The 14,076-nt window shown below is 37.9% G+C and overlaps 1 protein-coding gene across 2 annotated transcripts in view; it reads right to left on the bottom strand.

Annotated features, from left to right (window-relative positions):
- Positions 1-14,076, bottom strand: part of CNTNAP2 (contactin associated protein 2) — a 2,031,041-nt gene that overhangs the window by 644,771 nt on the left and 1,372,194 nt on the right. The window lies entirely within an intron of this gene.

The following is a 14,076-nucleotide window of genomic DNA, read 5'->3' as shown; positions in this document are numbered from 1 at the left end:
TGCAAATTTACAGATATGTTGCCAGTGCCTACTCTTGGGTAGCCAAGAATTAAAACCTAGGGCAATATTTCTTCTTATACATTTAAATACCCAAATCTTTGGGATACTATAGCTGGAAGGGGTGAGAAACAGGCACTCTTGTTGATAGATTCCAGTACATCTGTTCCCATTGTAGTTTCTTGCTTGAGAGTTATCTCCGCATAGAGGGCCTGGGTTATGGCTGATTGTCCTGAGAAGAAAATCCTGATCCAAGCAGGGTCAAGTTGATTGTTTCCCCCTGAAATATGGAGCTGGGTTCTGGAAACAATATCTAGTCTCTACTGAGTATGTTGGTTTCTAAGTCCTAATCCTGGGTCTGGTTATAGCGCTAGTCCTTTGTAATGACACTGGAGTCCTTATAAAATATTCCTCTTTTCCTTTAGGTTGTTTGACTGGCTCTCTTAGACTAAGGAGGCTCTAAATATATCTAGTGACTCTCCTGTATTTCTTTCTCCTTTCAGTAAAGAAAGTCTGAGACTCTACAAAATAGTTCTATAGTTTATAAAATAATTTCATGTTTTGATTCAGAAATAGCTCTGAGTAACTCATTATTTTCCACATTACCATTATGATACGTTTATGGTTGGATGTGAGTTTAAATTTAACTACTTCAATGTCTCATTTTATAAGTAAGAAAACAGAGGCCCAGGAAGGCAAACTGATTTGTCCATAGTCTCACAGTTATTTAGGAAGCAGAGAAATACTACTTAAGGCTTCTCACTCCTGATATATATACTTTTGAGTAATGCCGTTTCCTCCTGTAATTCTGCTGTGAAGGGGAAGAAACACAGAAAAGGACTGTAAGATGATGACAAACAAATGCTACAGTGTTCAAATATATTGAGTTCTCTATCACGAGGTTCCATGTGAAATACCACTATGAGTCTTATTTGTCTTTAAAAGGCCGTCTTATCTTCAAGAGAGAGGTGGACAGTGAAGAACGTACTGGCAAGATTTTGCCACGTATCAATAAATCTTTGCTGTTGGTTTTAGATGAATGATTCTCCAATGGAACACTTGCAACTCTGTAAGTCTGGCTCTCAACAGTCTATGTTAGAACATAGAGTTTAGGGAATTTTTAGGGTTACACAAAGTCCAAACTGTATCAAGTTAAAAAACAAAGCTGAGAAATTTAAAATACACTAAAATGTAGGCTTAAGAGCCAGGCAGAACACGGACTGGGGATTCTCTTGTCTTCATCAACTGCCTGTGGTGTCCAGCTAAGGAACTTCACATGCAGGAAGGCTCACTGACTTCATGTTGACAAAAGCATACGTATGAAACTTCTCTTGATGTAAGCACGTGAAATTGTCAGTAGTCATATGAGCTCCAGACCTGAGTCTGGTCCCAATATCACATCTGAATTGAGAAGATTCTATGAATGTTGTAATCACAGTGCTCTTTCTCAAATGTTGACCCTTCACACTCTGCGTATTAAATACAAACTGAGGGGGATTTAATGAAGGGCTAGTCATGATCCAGATATTCCAGACGTTCAGGTGACCCCGAAGAAGTAGGTAAGCCAGCTTTCAGCCCCTCTCACCTCTTCTTCTTACTACTTTCTTTGTAATTCCTCTGTTCAAATTCTTTTGGTGCCTTATGTTGCCAGTGCCTACTCTAATTACCAAAAAAAGTACCAATTAAACCACTTTGCACTAAAGTGTCACTGGATTTTAGAAGACAGAGCCTAGAAAAGGTAATGATTAACATAACAGCTTGAATTTCTGTGGGTATAATTTTAGACTTTATGTTGCCTGGATGGGAAAAGTATATTTCTACCACTTGGGCCGAGATAGCCCATATGGTGCCTTTGTGTGAATGAGATAAAGGTGCCCTTTTCTTCACGAATGCAGACATGAGCCAGGGCCTGTGGCTTCTGAGTGGAGCACGGACTGACTTTAGCTTTGACTCATTAGTCTGGCTGCCCTTGTGCACGGGACAACACACACAACTGTATGACCAGCTCAACACCCACACACACACGCACAGGTTGTGCTATGATGGGGTTTCTTTGATATTTTTGCCTCATTCTTTACCCCATTTCCCTCTTGTTCTTGCTTTCTTTCTCTCTCTATATTCCTTAAGAGAAGTAAAACACAAGACTTTCATAGAAAATAAATTAAGAATAAATTGGTCATTATTTCAAACCTAACCTAATTAAGGACAAAAGATCATAAGCATCCATAGTTTGGCCTCAAATTATCTCAGCTTTTTACCTATACCTAGCAGTAACTCCATATATATACATATATGTGTATATATGTATATTTATATATATAATATAATATATAAATTATATACTTATATTCTATATATTATACATATTTTATTTACACACACAACTTGGTGAGTTATTTTATATATGCAAAAGTTTACTTATATCCAAACTTATATGTATAATTATATACTTATACTATATATTCTATATAGTTACATTATAATTATATGCTTTAATATATAATTATATATCATATATTATGTTTTATGTTATAATATATAGAATATAATTATATATAATTTTCTGTATATATAAAATTTTACATATACATATAATTGCTCACCAGTTATTTTAATCCTAAATCACAGCAATATTTTCTATGTTGCTTTAAATAATAGAGCAGCATATAAAAATAATTCCGTATATGAGGGTATACATTTAAATTAATACCATTTAATGAACATCCTTAATTAGGTAAGCTAATCCACCCGAGTACGGAACTCTGCGTCTGAGCTGGAACTGACATTCGGGGATATGATGTTAAATCAAACCACAGCAATGGGATTTACGGAGATCACTTTGGACAATGTGCAACTGTTTGTGTCAAACAGGAACACATAGGCAGAGGGCCGTGGGCAGCACGCGATTCGAAGACACTGCTGTGTGCTCGCAGGTGCATGAGGATTCTCAGAGAAGGTCACCCCGGTCAGGGTCTCCCCGGGCCGTGGCCCTCACCAGCTCCACTGCCCTCCTGGCCAGCCTTGTTCCCCATGCCCGGGAGCTGCCGAGCTGCCTCAGAGGGGTTTGTGAGGCTGCCCCGCGGAGGCTCCCCCAGCACCGCAGCTTGCGTGAGCATAAAGATGCACGCATGCCTGCTGCAGTGTCTTCAAAACTGTCACTTCTTTCCCAGGAGCATCTGCCAGACCAGAGAGGAGGCAAGAAGCCCCGAGTTTTTCACAGAACTAGTAGTGGTGCTGCCAATCTACTCTTCCAGGAAATTCTATTTACAGCTTTAAACACGACATTTTATTCCTGTTTCTCATTTACAAAAATTTATATTTCTCTACCATTTTTTCACATGCAAACCATGCCATGGGCTTGACCATATGGTAATGGAATAGCCTTTTATTATACCTCATGAATAAAGAACTTCAATCTTTCCATTTTCAGATTCAAAACAGAATTTCAAATTCAAACAGAACTTGAAAATATCACTTAAATTTACCCCCGACATCTTTCGGAATAAGGAGGGCTGCTCGCCTACCACCATCCATTACAGGGGAGTAGTTCAGTGAAGATTTGTCCATCTCAAAAAAGAGATGTTGATTGTAGCTATTTTTTTTTCTGTTGTGATAACAATCACAGATGTTGACTGTTTACAGACATCTCTAAATTGGCCAATATATGTAGACAGACAGAATATTCATTAAAAATATACATGATCGGGGGCGCCGGGTGGCTCAGTCGTTAAGCATCTGCCTTCGGCTCAGGTCATGTGGGATCAAGCCCCGCATCGGGCTCCCTGCTGCTCCGTGGGAAGCCTGCTTCTCCCTCTCCACTCCCCCTGCTTGTGTTCCCTCTCTTGCTCTCTCTCTCTCTCTGTCAAATAAATAAATAAAAAATCTTAAAAAAATACATGATCATATTTGATAATTCAGGAGGTCATGGATTGTAAGATAGACTATTATTTTATGCAACACTTATTAAGAAAAAATAAAACATCTTAAAAAATGCTTTTAATTTCATTTAATTCCATGACTGATGCATCCTTGTCAAGGAAAAGAAGTGCAAGGAACTGGGTAAGGCGCCCTCGAACTTCTTCACCCTGAGTCCAACTCTCCCGAAACACTTTGCAACCGATACACAAACTTTGCTCTGTTTGATGTCATTTATATGGAAAGGGGGAAAAAAAAAGATCAGAATGGTATTGTCCACCTTGGAAGCTTGGGGAAAAAAGAGTTGTAGAAGTACAAGCTGACGACCGTCAAAAAACGATCCAAGGAGAGGGAAGTTTAGTCAACAGACCTGGGGCACCTGGGTGGCTCAGTCGTTAGGTGTCTGCCTTCGGCTCAGGTCGTGATTGGGATCGAGCACTGCCCATCGGGCTCCCTGCTCCGCGGGAAGCCTGCTTCTCCCTCTCCTACTCCCCCTGCTTGTGTTCCCTCTCTCGCTATCTCTCTCTCTGTCAAATGAATAAATAAAATCTTAAAAACAAAAACAAAACAGACCCAAGTAGTAAAACGATGCAACAAACAGGCTTAGCTTGATGTCATCAATTCATGTGATTTATGTAATTCCTTCTGTACTGATTCCAAGCTCCCAAATTATCTGATTATGTAGGACTGCCAATAGGGAGAAGAAGCAATCACTTTTGAGCATCAGGATAATTATTTCTCATTATAAATTAATTGACTTTTTAGTTTTATCCACCATTCTACTGAGTTTTAGTTAATGGGTTGCCCTCCTAGCACTTCACCACCTTACCTTCGACAATGAAGGTCTCCAGACAATAATAATGTCACCGGGGTAATGAATATCACCTTATGAGACTTCCTGGGGATGTGTCTGATTTCTCAGGAACACACTAATGCATTTTGCTGCCTTCATACCATTTTTTTTTTTTAAACAGGATATTAGCACTAGTAACTAAGGAGGCGATGAGGACTGGAGCAGCAGTTAAATGGATGTGAAAATTGTCTTGCATGAAGATAAGACGGATATTAGTCGCTTCTGCTACATGTGACAGAGTGAGGATAGGATACGGGTTAGCTCAGAAAGAATGGGACGAAATAAACTCACATCCTATAAGGAAAAATGTGGAAAGAAGCTGACATAATTAATAAGGGAAGCCAGAAATGAGGACAATTAGCTATTTTTTTTTCTGTTGTGATAACAATCACATATAAACCACTAATGTCACAGGGACCTTCTTTACTCCTGGATCCCTGGAGAGAATGCTTTATTCCTTGTGATACACCCCGGAGTGTGTGGTAAAGACTAGAGGTTTGATGACACTTGTTTTGTATTTTTCAAAGTACTGTAGTTTCATACCTACATATTAATGTATAAAAACATCTCCATATATATCATTTAATTCAGTACTTCTAAATAACATTAACAGATCTGCAATGGTCAGAGTTCGGGACCTCAACTAACCTCTAATCTCTTATAACCTCTTGCTGAGTCTATACAGCATGAAAATGGCATACTTTCTCAGATTTAGACTTGTTGAAATGAGTTTACATTTTAGTAAAGTGAACCTATACAGTATGATCCATAACCAACTTAATGTAATCTCTCAATGCCACCTGCAGTAAGAATGTACAATCTACAAGTGCTGGTGGAAACTTCTTCAGGGTGAAAGAAGCAAGGTTATAAACCTAATTTCCAGGACCACAACTCTCATTATTACAGTTGGTTGTCAATTATACATACTCACTTGTTTGGAACTTGAAGCAATTATAAAAATTCTGTAAAAGTAACAAGTCGATTAGCTAAGAATTTCAATAAACTTCTAAGTTTTTAACAAGCTACAATTACTATTAACAATTATTTTTATCTTCCTTTTTCTCCAAAAATCTTCACAAGGAGAAAAAAATACATATTTTCATAACTATTTATCTATATGGCTGTGCTTTATTATTATATTTTCTGTAATCAGTGAGAAACATTTATTCATTGATCTCCCCCTATGTATAAAGTCTCTTCGTTGTATATAATGTATATTTTTTATAGCACTCATGTCATTGGAAACACTTCTATCATTGTTGGTTTATTCCAGATAATGAAACTGAGCACCTGTCCTTACTGTTGAGTTGTTAAAAGTTGGAGCCTATGATTATTTCCCAGATTTAGATGGGAGAAGGGAAGTTCCCCTGATGATATGTCACCATCTTTTTGTTAGGGGAGTCCTACATGCTTACTCTGAGCTACTGGAATCTGTCTTTAGGGGCTTTTTTTCTGTTTGACCAGAGGCTCCATGTTGTCCTTACATCCAAGGGAGAAGACAACACTACAAGCTCATTTTGCCATGTTACCAACTTATTTCAGTGATTCTGTCATTGTCCAAACCAATGTGGAATGTTCTCACTGGAAATGCCTCCACAGCATGGGTCACAGTGTATATCAATGATCATGAATCTTTCTTCCTATGAAGGTAGATTTAGATTTTGACAATTGCTAAAAGTTAATTCAGGTCTTAATCTGATGAACAATATTTTTACTTCTGTCATTTGAACTAGAGTGAAGTCTTACTAAAGATAAGCATTGTGTCTTATACTTTTACACAGTGTCTCATTACTCTAGCATGGCACCAGGAATAAAGTGGGGGCTATAATGAAGTGACAAAGGTGGTGGCCTCCAAAGTGACACAAACCTGGTTTCACTCTACCACTTAATAATTCTTGAATTTAGGCCAGTTATTTACCTAGCCTTAGCTGTCTCACACATCAAAGGGGATGCAACCTACTTCATGAGAGGTTTGTGCCCATAAAGCACAATGCCCAGCACACAACAGTGTTTGCTAAGTATTAGAACTTTATTATTGTTGCTGTTTATAGGCTTAAAATGTGGACGATGAATGACTAAGATATTGGATAAACAAATAATGTAAATAACATAGGCAAAATCATTTTGTAAGCTGATTGAAAAAGAGACAGCAATATAAAGTGTTTTTAGGAAGTGTTCAAAATTTATCATTGGGGCTAATTCTATGAATATGCCCAATCCAATTTAAATATATGTCAGCATTTAAGTTAGGACTGTCAAAAATGTAAGCATTAATTCTCTCATCTGTAAAATGGGGTGTGACTAGGTGATGAAGACTCTCTTTAGCTCAAAGTTTTGTGAGAGTCTACAAATCATGACCTGATACACAGGACTGTAGGTGTGGTGAAGGGAAGGCAGCAGGAGAGAACTGGAGAGGGCAGAACTGGGTAGAGAACTAGCAGGGTTGGCAGTAGGGGGTCACTTTAGAATGTCCTGGGGCAGCTTGCATTCTTCTGGGACAGAGATACAGATTATAGTAATTGCTCATCAAATATGAAATCCGAGTGATGGTTGGAAGGACAGAAGAAGGAGAATGTCTGAAGATCAGATGGGCATCATAAAGAACACCTGGGCCAACATGAATCAACTGCTAGCAAAATAAGAGATTAGGATCCAGGTCTATCATTTGCTACCAAATTACAATATTTGCGTTTTAAAATAAAGTCCTCATGCATAAGCCTTCCTCAGATTTAAATAAGCTATTAGATTTTGAAAATGTGTGGGCTGTGCTAGTTACAATTCTTACTCCAAGGCCATACAAGTTAATAGTTTCACAAAAGAGAAGATTTTAAATTAGGTACAAAGGTTTTGTTAAGCCAGAATTTCCCAGTGTGTGTACCAGAGACTTGGAGAAGCATCATATCATATCACACTAGTTCTGTTATATGCCCGCAGTGTATTTTAACAGCACATTAGGAAAAAACAAACACAAAATTTTATGGATATTGTTGCTTTGGATAAGAATAAGTTAAAAAAACAGAAGTTGACTGAAAGACAAAAAGAAGGGTCACATGCACCCCAATGTTCATAGAAGCAATGTTCACAACAGCCAAACTGTGGAAGGAACCGAGATGCCCTTCAACAGACGAATGGATAAGGAAGATGTGGTCCATATGTACAATGGAATATTACTCAGCCATCAGAAATGATGAATACCCACCATTTGCATCGACATGGTTGGAACTGGAGGGGATTATGTTAAGTGAGGTAAGTCAAACAGAGAAAGACAATTATCATATGGTTTCACTCATAAGCGGAACATAAACAATAGCACAGAGGGCCATAGGGGAAGGGAGAGAAGTCCAAAGGGAGAGAAATCAGAGAGGGAGGAGGATAGGGGGAGGAGGTAACAGGGTGATGGACATTGAGGAGGGTACGTGCTGTGATGAGCACTAGGTGTTATACTTAACTAAGGAATCATTGAACACTGCATCAAGGACGAATTACGTACTCTACAGTGGCTAAATGAGCATAATAAAAAAAAAGGAAAGACAAAAATACTTCTTAAATAAATAAATTAGTTGTCTGTGGGCTGGCTTTGCAAAACTTGTGAAGATGATAAATCACTAAAGTTTGGGAAATTCCGACTTAAGATAATAAATGATTTATCTACCAGAAATTGCTATAGATCAATATATATACTAACCTTAACAAATTTATAACTTTTTCTCATTTTAATAATTCAATGTCTCAGAAATAACTTGGCTACTCATATAATGCTATGCTAGATTATTTGAAATAATTTTATACATATTTATAATACTATAAGCTCCCCACAAGCAGATGTTATGTTCAATGTGTTTTCTATTGTATCCGCAGGGCCTAGCACATAATATGCACTAATAAATACTAGTTAAGTGAGTAAACAATTACATAAACTTAAGTAAACACATTAAAATTCTAAAAATTGTACCCAGGGGATAACATAGAATAATAAACACAGATATTTGATATGAGTGGGAAATGACTCACATTCTGTCTAATGTCTGAAAGAAGTCTATCACAGCTACCATTAAAATTGCTGCTAATCAAATCATAGTTATTCAAATTGAAATTAAAAAAAGCCTAATGACCAGAATTAGAAAGGGATTATGAACCACATCAATTAAGGATCTACTGAAGGAACTGGGAAGTCCAAGTGCCTACTTAAAGATTATGTTAAAAGAGATGGATTTGTAAGGTATTTCAGAACTTATTTTTTTCTGCATATTTATTAAAGACATTCAATATTCCTAAATAATTGCAGTGAGAAACTAAAAATCTAGAGTTAAATTTGATGTTAAGGTAACATGCTTTATGAAAGGCAAATGGAGGAAGATTTGTATTTTTGTCAAAAATGATACTTCTATGATATAAATAAATGTATTTTTTTGTAATTTTGTAATTTTGTAATTTTGTTAAAGGGATTTGCATACTTATATAATTTGCATGATTTTTATGTTTTAGGAATCATTTGCACACTGAATATTTTCTCACTACGACACAAGAAATTAACATCCCCTTTAAAGCAAGATTATCATCGAGGAACATCTTTTTTTTTTTTTAAAGATTTTATTTATTTATTTGAGAGAGAATGAGAGACAGAGAGCACGAGAGGGAGGAGGGTGAGAGGGAGAAGCAGACTCCCCGCTGAGCAGGGAGCCCGATGCGGGACTCGATCCCGGGACTCCAGGATCATGACCTGAGCCAAAGGCAGTCGCTTAACCAACTGAGCCACCCAGGCGCCCCGAGGAACATCTTTAATAGACTTGCAGGCCTATTAAAACGTCATGGGACAGGAACACTGAAAAAGAAAGCCTTAACACACTGACTACTTTTGGACATAGTTTTCCTCTTTCCTTCATCCCATTACTATGAAAGGGAGAGCAATCAGTACAAATAGGACCATGTCTGTAGAACTACAGGCAAATTGGACTGGCACCAAAAATTCATTTTAATGACATTGCAAGCAGAGTCAGATACTCAATGGGGCCATGACAGTCCATCCAAATGTTTTTATGAAGTTTCTGCCCAGGGCTTGAAATGGGGGAAAGAAAATATCACTGGTTTTAACAATAAATATCCAAATCCAACTTCTTTCTAATTTCTTAAGTCGCTGTAACTATTATCCCCTTTTACTTTCCACTACTAACCAAAAATATCTAAGCAAGATTGCAATTACTGACAACCCACGAATAACAGCATGATGATAAAAATCTCAGCATCCACAGAAGCTTCTGAACTAGCTGGGTTCTTGCCCACCTAATGAGACACAGACCCTAGTGATGTGTTGCCAAAATGGAGGAAATACTCCCATGTTATATGGGAGTTGGAGTATTTTACTTTCAAATACAAATGAAGATTAGGATTTCAAAGTACTAAAAATTATTATATATGGGGAATCTGAATCTTTTAATAAATAGAATCTAGAGCTTTCAAAGAGAAGACAGAACTTGAGGAGAGTGGAAGTGTTGGGAATATGATGCTAACAGATTAATTCTCTTTTCAGAGAATAAGTATGTGTTCCTTTTTGATTTTCTATGTAATATGTAATTCAATTTTTTCTCTAATCTTACCTTCCTTTAGCCTTTGTAAATGGAATGGGAGAGTGAGGGGAAGAGAAAAAAGAAAGACTTATTATAAAGTCAATATTGATACAAAAGTAAGACAGAGTAGTTAATAAAAGTAGTGGTTTACCAGCTCTCATCAAACAAAACTTCACATAACAGAGCCTTTAAAAATCACTTGAACAGGGCGCCTGGGTGGCTCAGTTGGTTGAGCGACTGCCTTCGGCTCAGGTCATGATCCTGGAGTCCCGGGATCGAGTCCCACATCGGGCTCCCTGCTCAGCGGGGAGTCTGCTTCTCCCTCTGACCCTCCCCCTCTCATGCTCTCTCTCTCTCATTCTCTCTCTCAGATGGATGAATAAATAAAATCTTTAAAAAATAAATCACTTGGACTATGATTTTCTGTATAGACAAGCAGAACGGGGGCTATGGATAGGAATGATTTTGAGAGCATTTCAAAGAGCTTCGTTTGAAAATATCTTCCTCATATATGGAGTCCTCTTGTTATTCTTTTTGAAATGGAGATACACTGGAGGAGGTAATGTATTACATTGATATGTTAGAGTCATATCAGATCTCTCTTCTTCTATCCAAGGGAGAACATTCCGTAAGGCTCTGAAAATAAGGCCATGAGAAAGAAGAAAGGAGCAAGACAAAATGTAAAGGAAAATGTTGTTCAAGCTGGCCTGGAATGGCAGTTAATAATTGGCAAGAGTGATTCAGGAGTCTGAGGAATAAACCCAGTAACATCATTGATGATTATTACGAAGACATAACTCATTATTTGTGCTTTACAACAATCAGCCAACATGCTAATGTTCAAGTAACCACCTTTTCCAAATTTGTCCCAAGTTTACTAACTTATGTTGACATAGTGCCCTTTTACAAGTACTTGGTAGGCAACCTGGGCAGTTAATTAATATGTTTTGGGGTCTGTAATTTACTCTTAAAATACATCCACAAAGACAGTTTGATATAATTTCATGTATATGAGACAGATGATACCCAAGGGTTGATCTAAGCAAGAACATACACACCATAGGAGGGTGGCTAGTATTTTGTGAAAAGACCAGATTTCACAGGTGGACAGCATGTAAGGTATATTTATCTCTGCTCAAGGCCTCATGTTTTGTTAATGAGCATAAATACATTGAATTGCTAGTTACATTATAGGGGGTGGGTTTTTTTTAGTGGTGAAATTACTGGTGTTCACCAAAGGTGATTGGTGAAAATAATTTAGAGACTCTCCCTACTCTTGAATCAAAAGGATAAAGGATAAAGTCTAGGGAAACCTTTATTTTTTTATTTTTCATAATGGTGACTGAGGCTGGAGTCTTAAATCATTCTGCTTCATCCATTGAATTAGAGGATTCTGGTTGTTGGATCCCAAATATAAACTCAGTCCTGCTTCTGGAATGTTTTCATATTTGGTCTAAGAAAATCGTCCATACACCGGGCAGCTGGAACATGTAAAGGGATAAAGAGCTTGGACTTTCAAGCTTACAGAACAGGTTGTATAGACAACTTTTGAGCCCACTGCTAACAACATCTGTCTTCTAACTCTAGGAGGGGCAGACTTGTCTCACACTTGTTACCTAGTACCAAGTTAGAAATAGTTACTCATGCTTACCTGTTTATCTCAAACTATTGCTGGCTACTTCTATCTACTCAAAGAGCCAAAGTAGCAAAGGTCTGTTCACAGCAGTGCATTTATTAGTGCCAACTATATACAGACACTGCTGGATTCATTAGTGAACAAAGTAGTCATCCTGGATCACAGCCTAGACTCTAGTCAACCAGAAATCAGAAACACGGGAAGAAAATTTTAAAATACTACTACTAATAATAATTTACATTATTTTAATTATAAGAACGAGAGTTTCTCAGAATGTTTCAATCTATTAAAAGGGAAAAGTGATAAATTTATGCCATTAAAAGATAAGAAAGTCTCTCATTCAAACCCATATTCTTTATTTTTTTTTTAAAGATTTTATTTATTTATTTGAGAGAGAGAATGAGATAGAGAGAGAGCATGAGAGGGGAGAGGGTCAGAGGGAGAAGCAGACTCCCTGCTGAGCAGGGAGCCCGATGCGGGACTCGATCCTGGGACTCCAGGATCATGACCTGAGCTGAAGGCAGTCTCTTAACCAACTGAGCCACCCAGGCGCCCCAAACTCATATTCTTTAAATGAATAGCTTTTGATAAATTGTCTTACAGATGCACCCATAGATAATAATGTGTTTAAACACTCATTGGCTGTTTGAAAATATTAAAACCTGTGTCAGTGTTCACAGGTCTCTGACATTGGAACACTAATACCTCTCAGGGTTGTTGTAAGTAATAAACGGAATACTATAGACGAAAGCTTCTATCACATTACCTCTTACACAGAGTCAATGATAAGCACTAAGAATGATGACATCCTTTAAATAAAAGGGAAACATTAATTGATATTTAAAATTTATAGATTTCAATAAATTTGAAAGTCATGTTTTGAAAAACTATTTGCTTCTATGGTATTAAATTAAGGGATTAAAATTAAGTAAGGGTTTCTAGGTTAGGATGGTGAATAAACACTGGCATTTAAATTTCTTCCCTCCTAAAAAATTCGAGTGTAGTGTATATTATATGCACACATACTCTGTGTGTGAGAGAGTAAAAGGGAGAGCTATCAGTGACTACTCGAGGGCAAGAGCACACCAGTGGGTCTGTGCTGGGCATGCCAGGGCATGTGGTACCTCTACCCCAGAGAAAAGTTTAAAGTCAACCAGACCCTGTCACTCTTAATAACAAACACAGCTAATAATTATTAAGAACCCGAGGAAAGCTGAGGGACATAGAAATCAGGAAAAAAACAACAGAAAAATGAGAATAAAGAAATTTATTTATTTACTTATTTATTTTTAAGATTGTATTTATTTGACAGAGAGAGACACAGTGAGAGAGGGGACACAAGCAGGGGGAGTGGGAGAGGGAGAAGCAGGCTTCCCGCGGAGCAGGGAGCCCGATGCGGGGCTCGATCCCAGGACCCTGGGATCATGACCTGAGCCGAAGGCAGACACTTAACGACTCAGCCACCCAAGTGCCCCGAGAATAGAGTAATTTAGATAAAACAGAAGAATAAAGAAAGATAAACATCTTTATTCTTCAGAGGCAAGGAAATGCTGTGCATTCATGAAGCAACGCTAGAATGCCATTATGAAGGAATTTTTCAGGAACAAAAAAAGAGCTCTTTGAGGAAGCCATGATGAAAAGTCACTCTAGAGAGAAGAGAGAAATCGGAAGAGACCAAATCACAAACAGAACAATAGAAAGAAGTGTAAGGAGTTTCCAATGTGAAAGGCAAGTAGTGAAATTTCAGAACATCTGGGACAAAAAGAATATTCTAACTTCCAAAGAGAAGGGTAGGTCACATTAAAGGGTCATGAAGCGACCACAGGGTGTGCTGTGCTGGAGTGAGACAGAGAAACCAGGATAGGGGAGATGGGGAAAGTGGGAAGCATGAGATCCAGCACAGGGAGAGATGAGGACTCTCTCAGCACAAGAACAGGGGTGTGGTGAGGCGAAGCTTCACGAAGACGGCATGCCCCAGACACAGACAGCGAACGCTTCGGATTGGACAATGTGGAAAACATCAGCGAGATGCCCACGACAATTTTACAGTCTTTTAAGAACTGCGAACAGAATAGGTCAGATTCTATCCTGTGCTTGACTTGCCTCAGCAT

Source organism: Zalophus californianus, chromosome 12 (genome assembly GCF_009762305.2).
Source record: "Zalophus californianus isolate mZalCal1 chromosome 12, mZalCal1.pri.v2, whole genome shotgun sequence".
NCBI classification, from domain to species: Eukaryota; Metazoa; Chordata; class Mammalia; order Carnivora; family Otariidae; genus Zalophus; species Zalophus californianus.
Note: the sequence above shows the minus strand (reverse complement) of the source record. Positions and strands in the feature narration are given on the sequence as shown.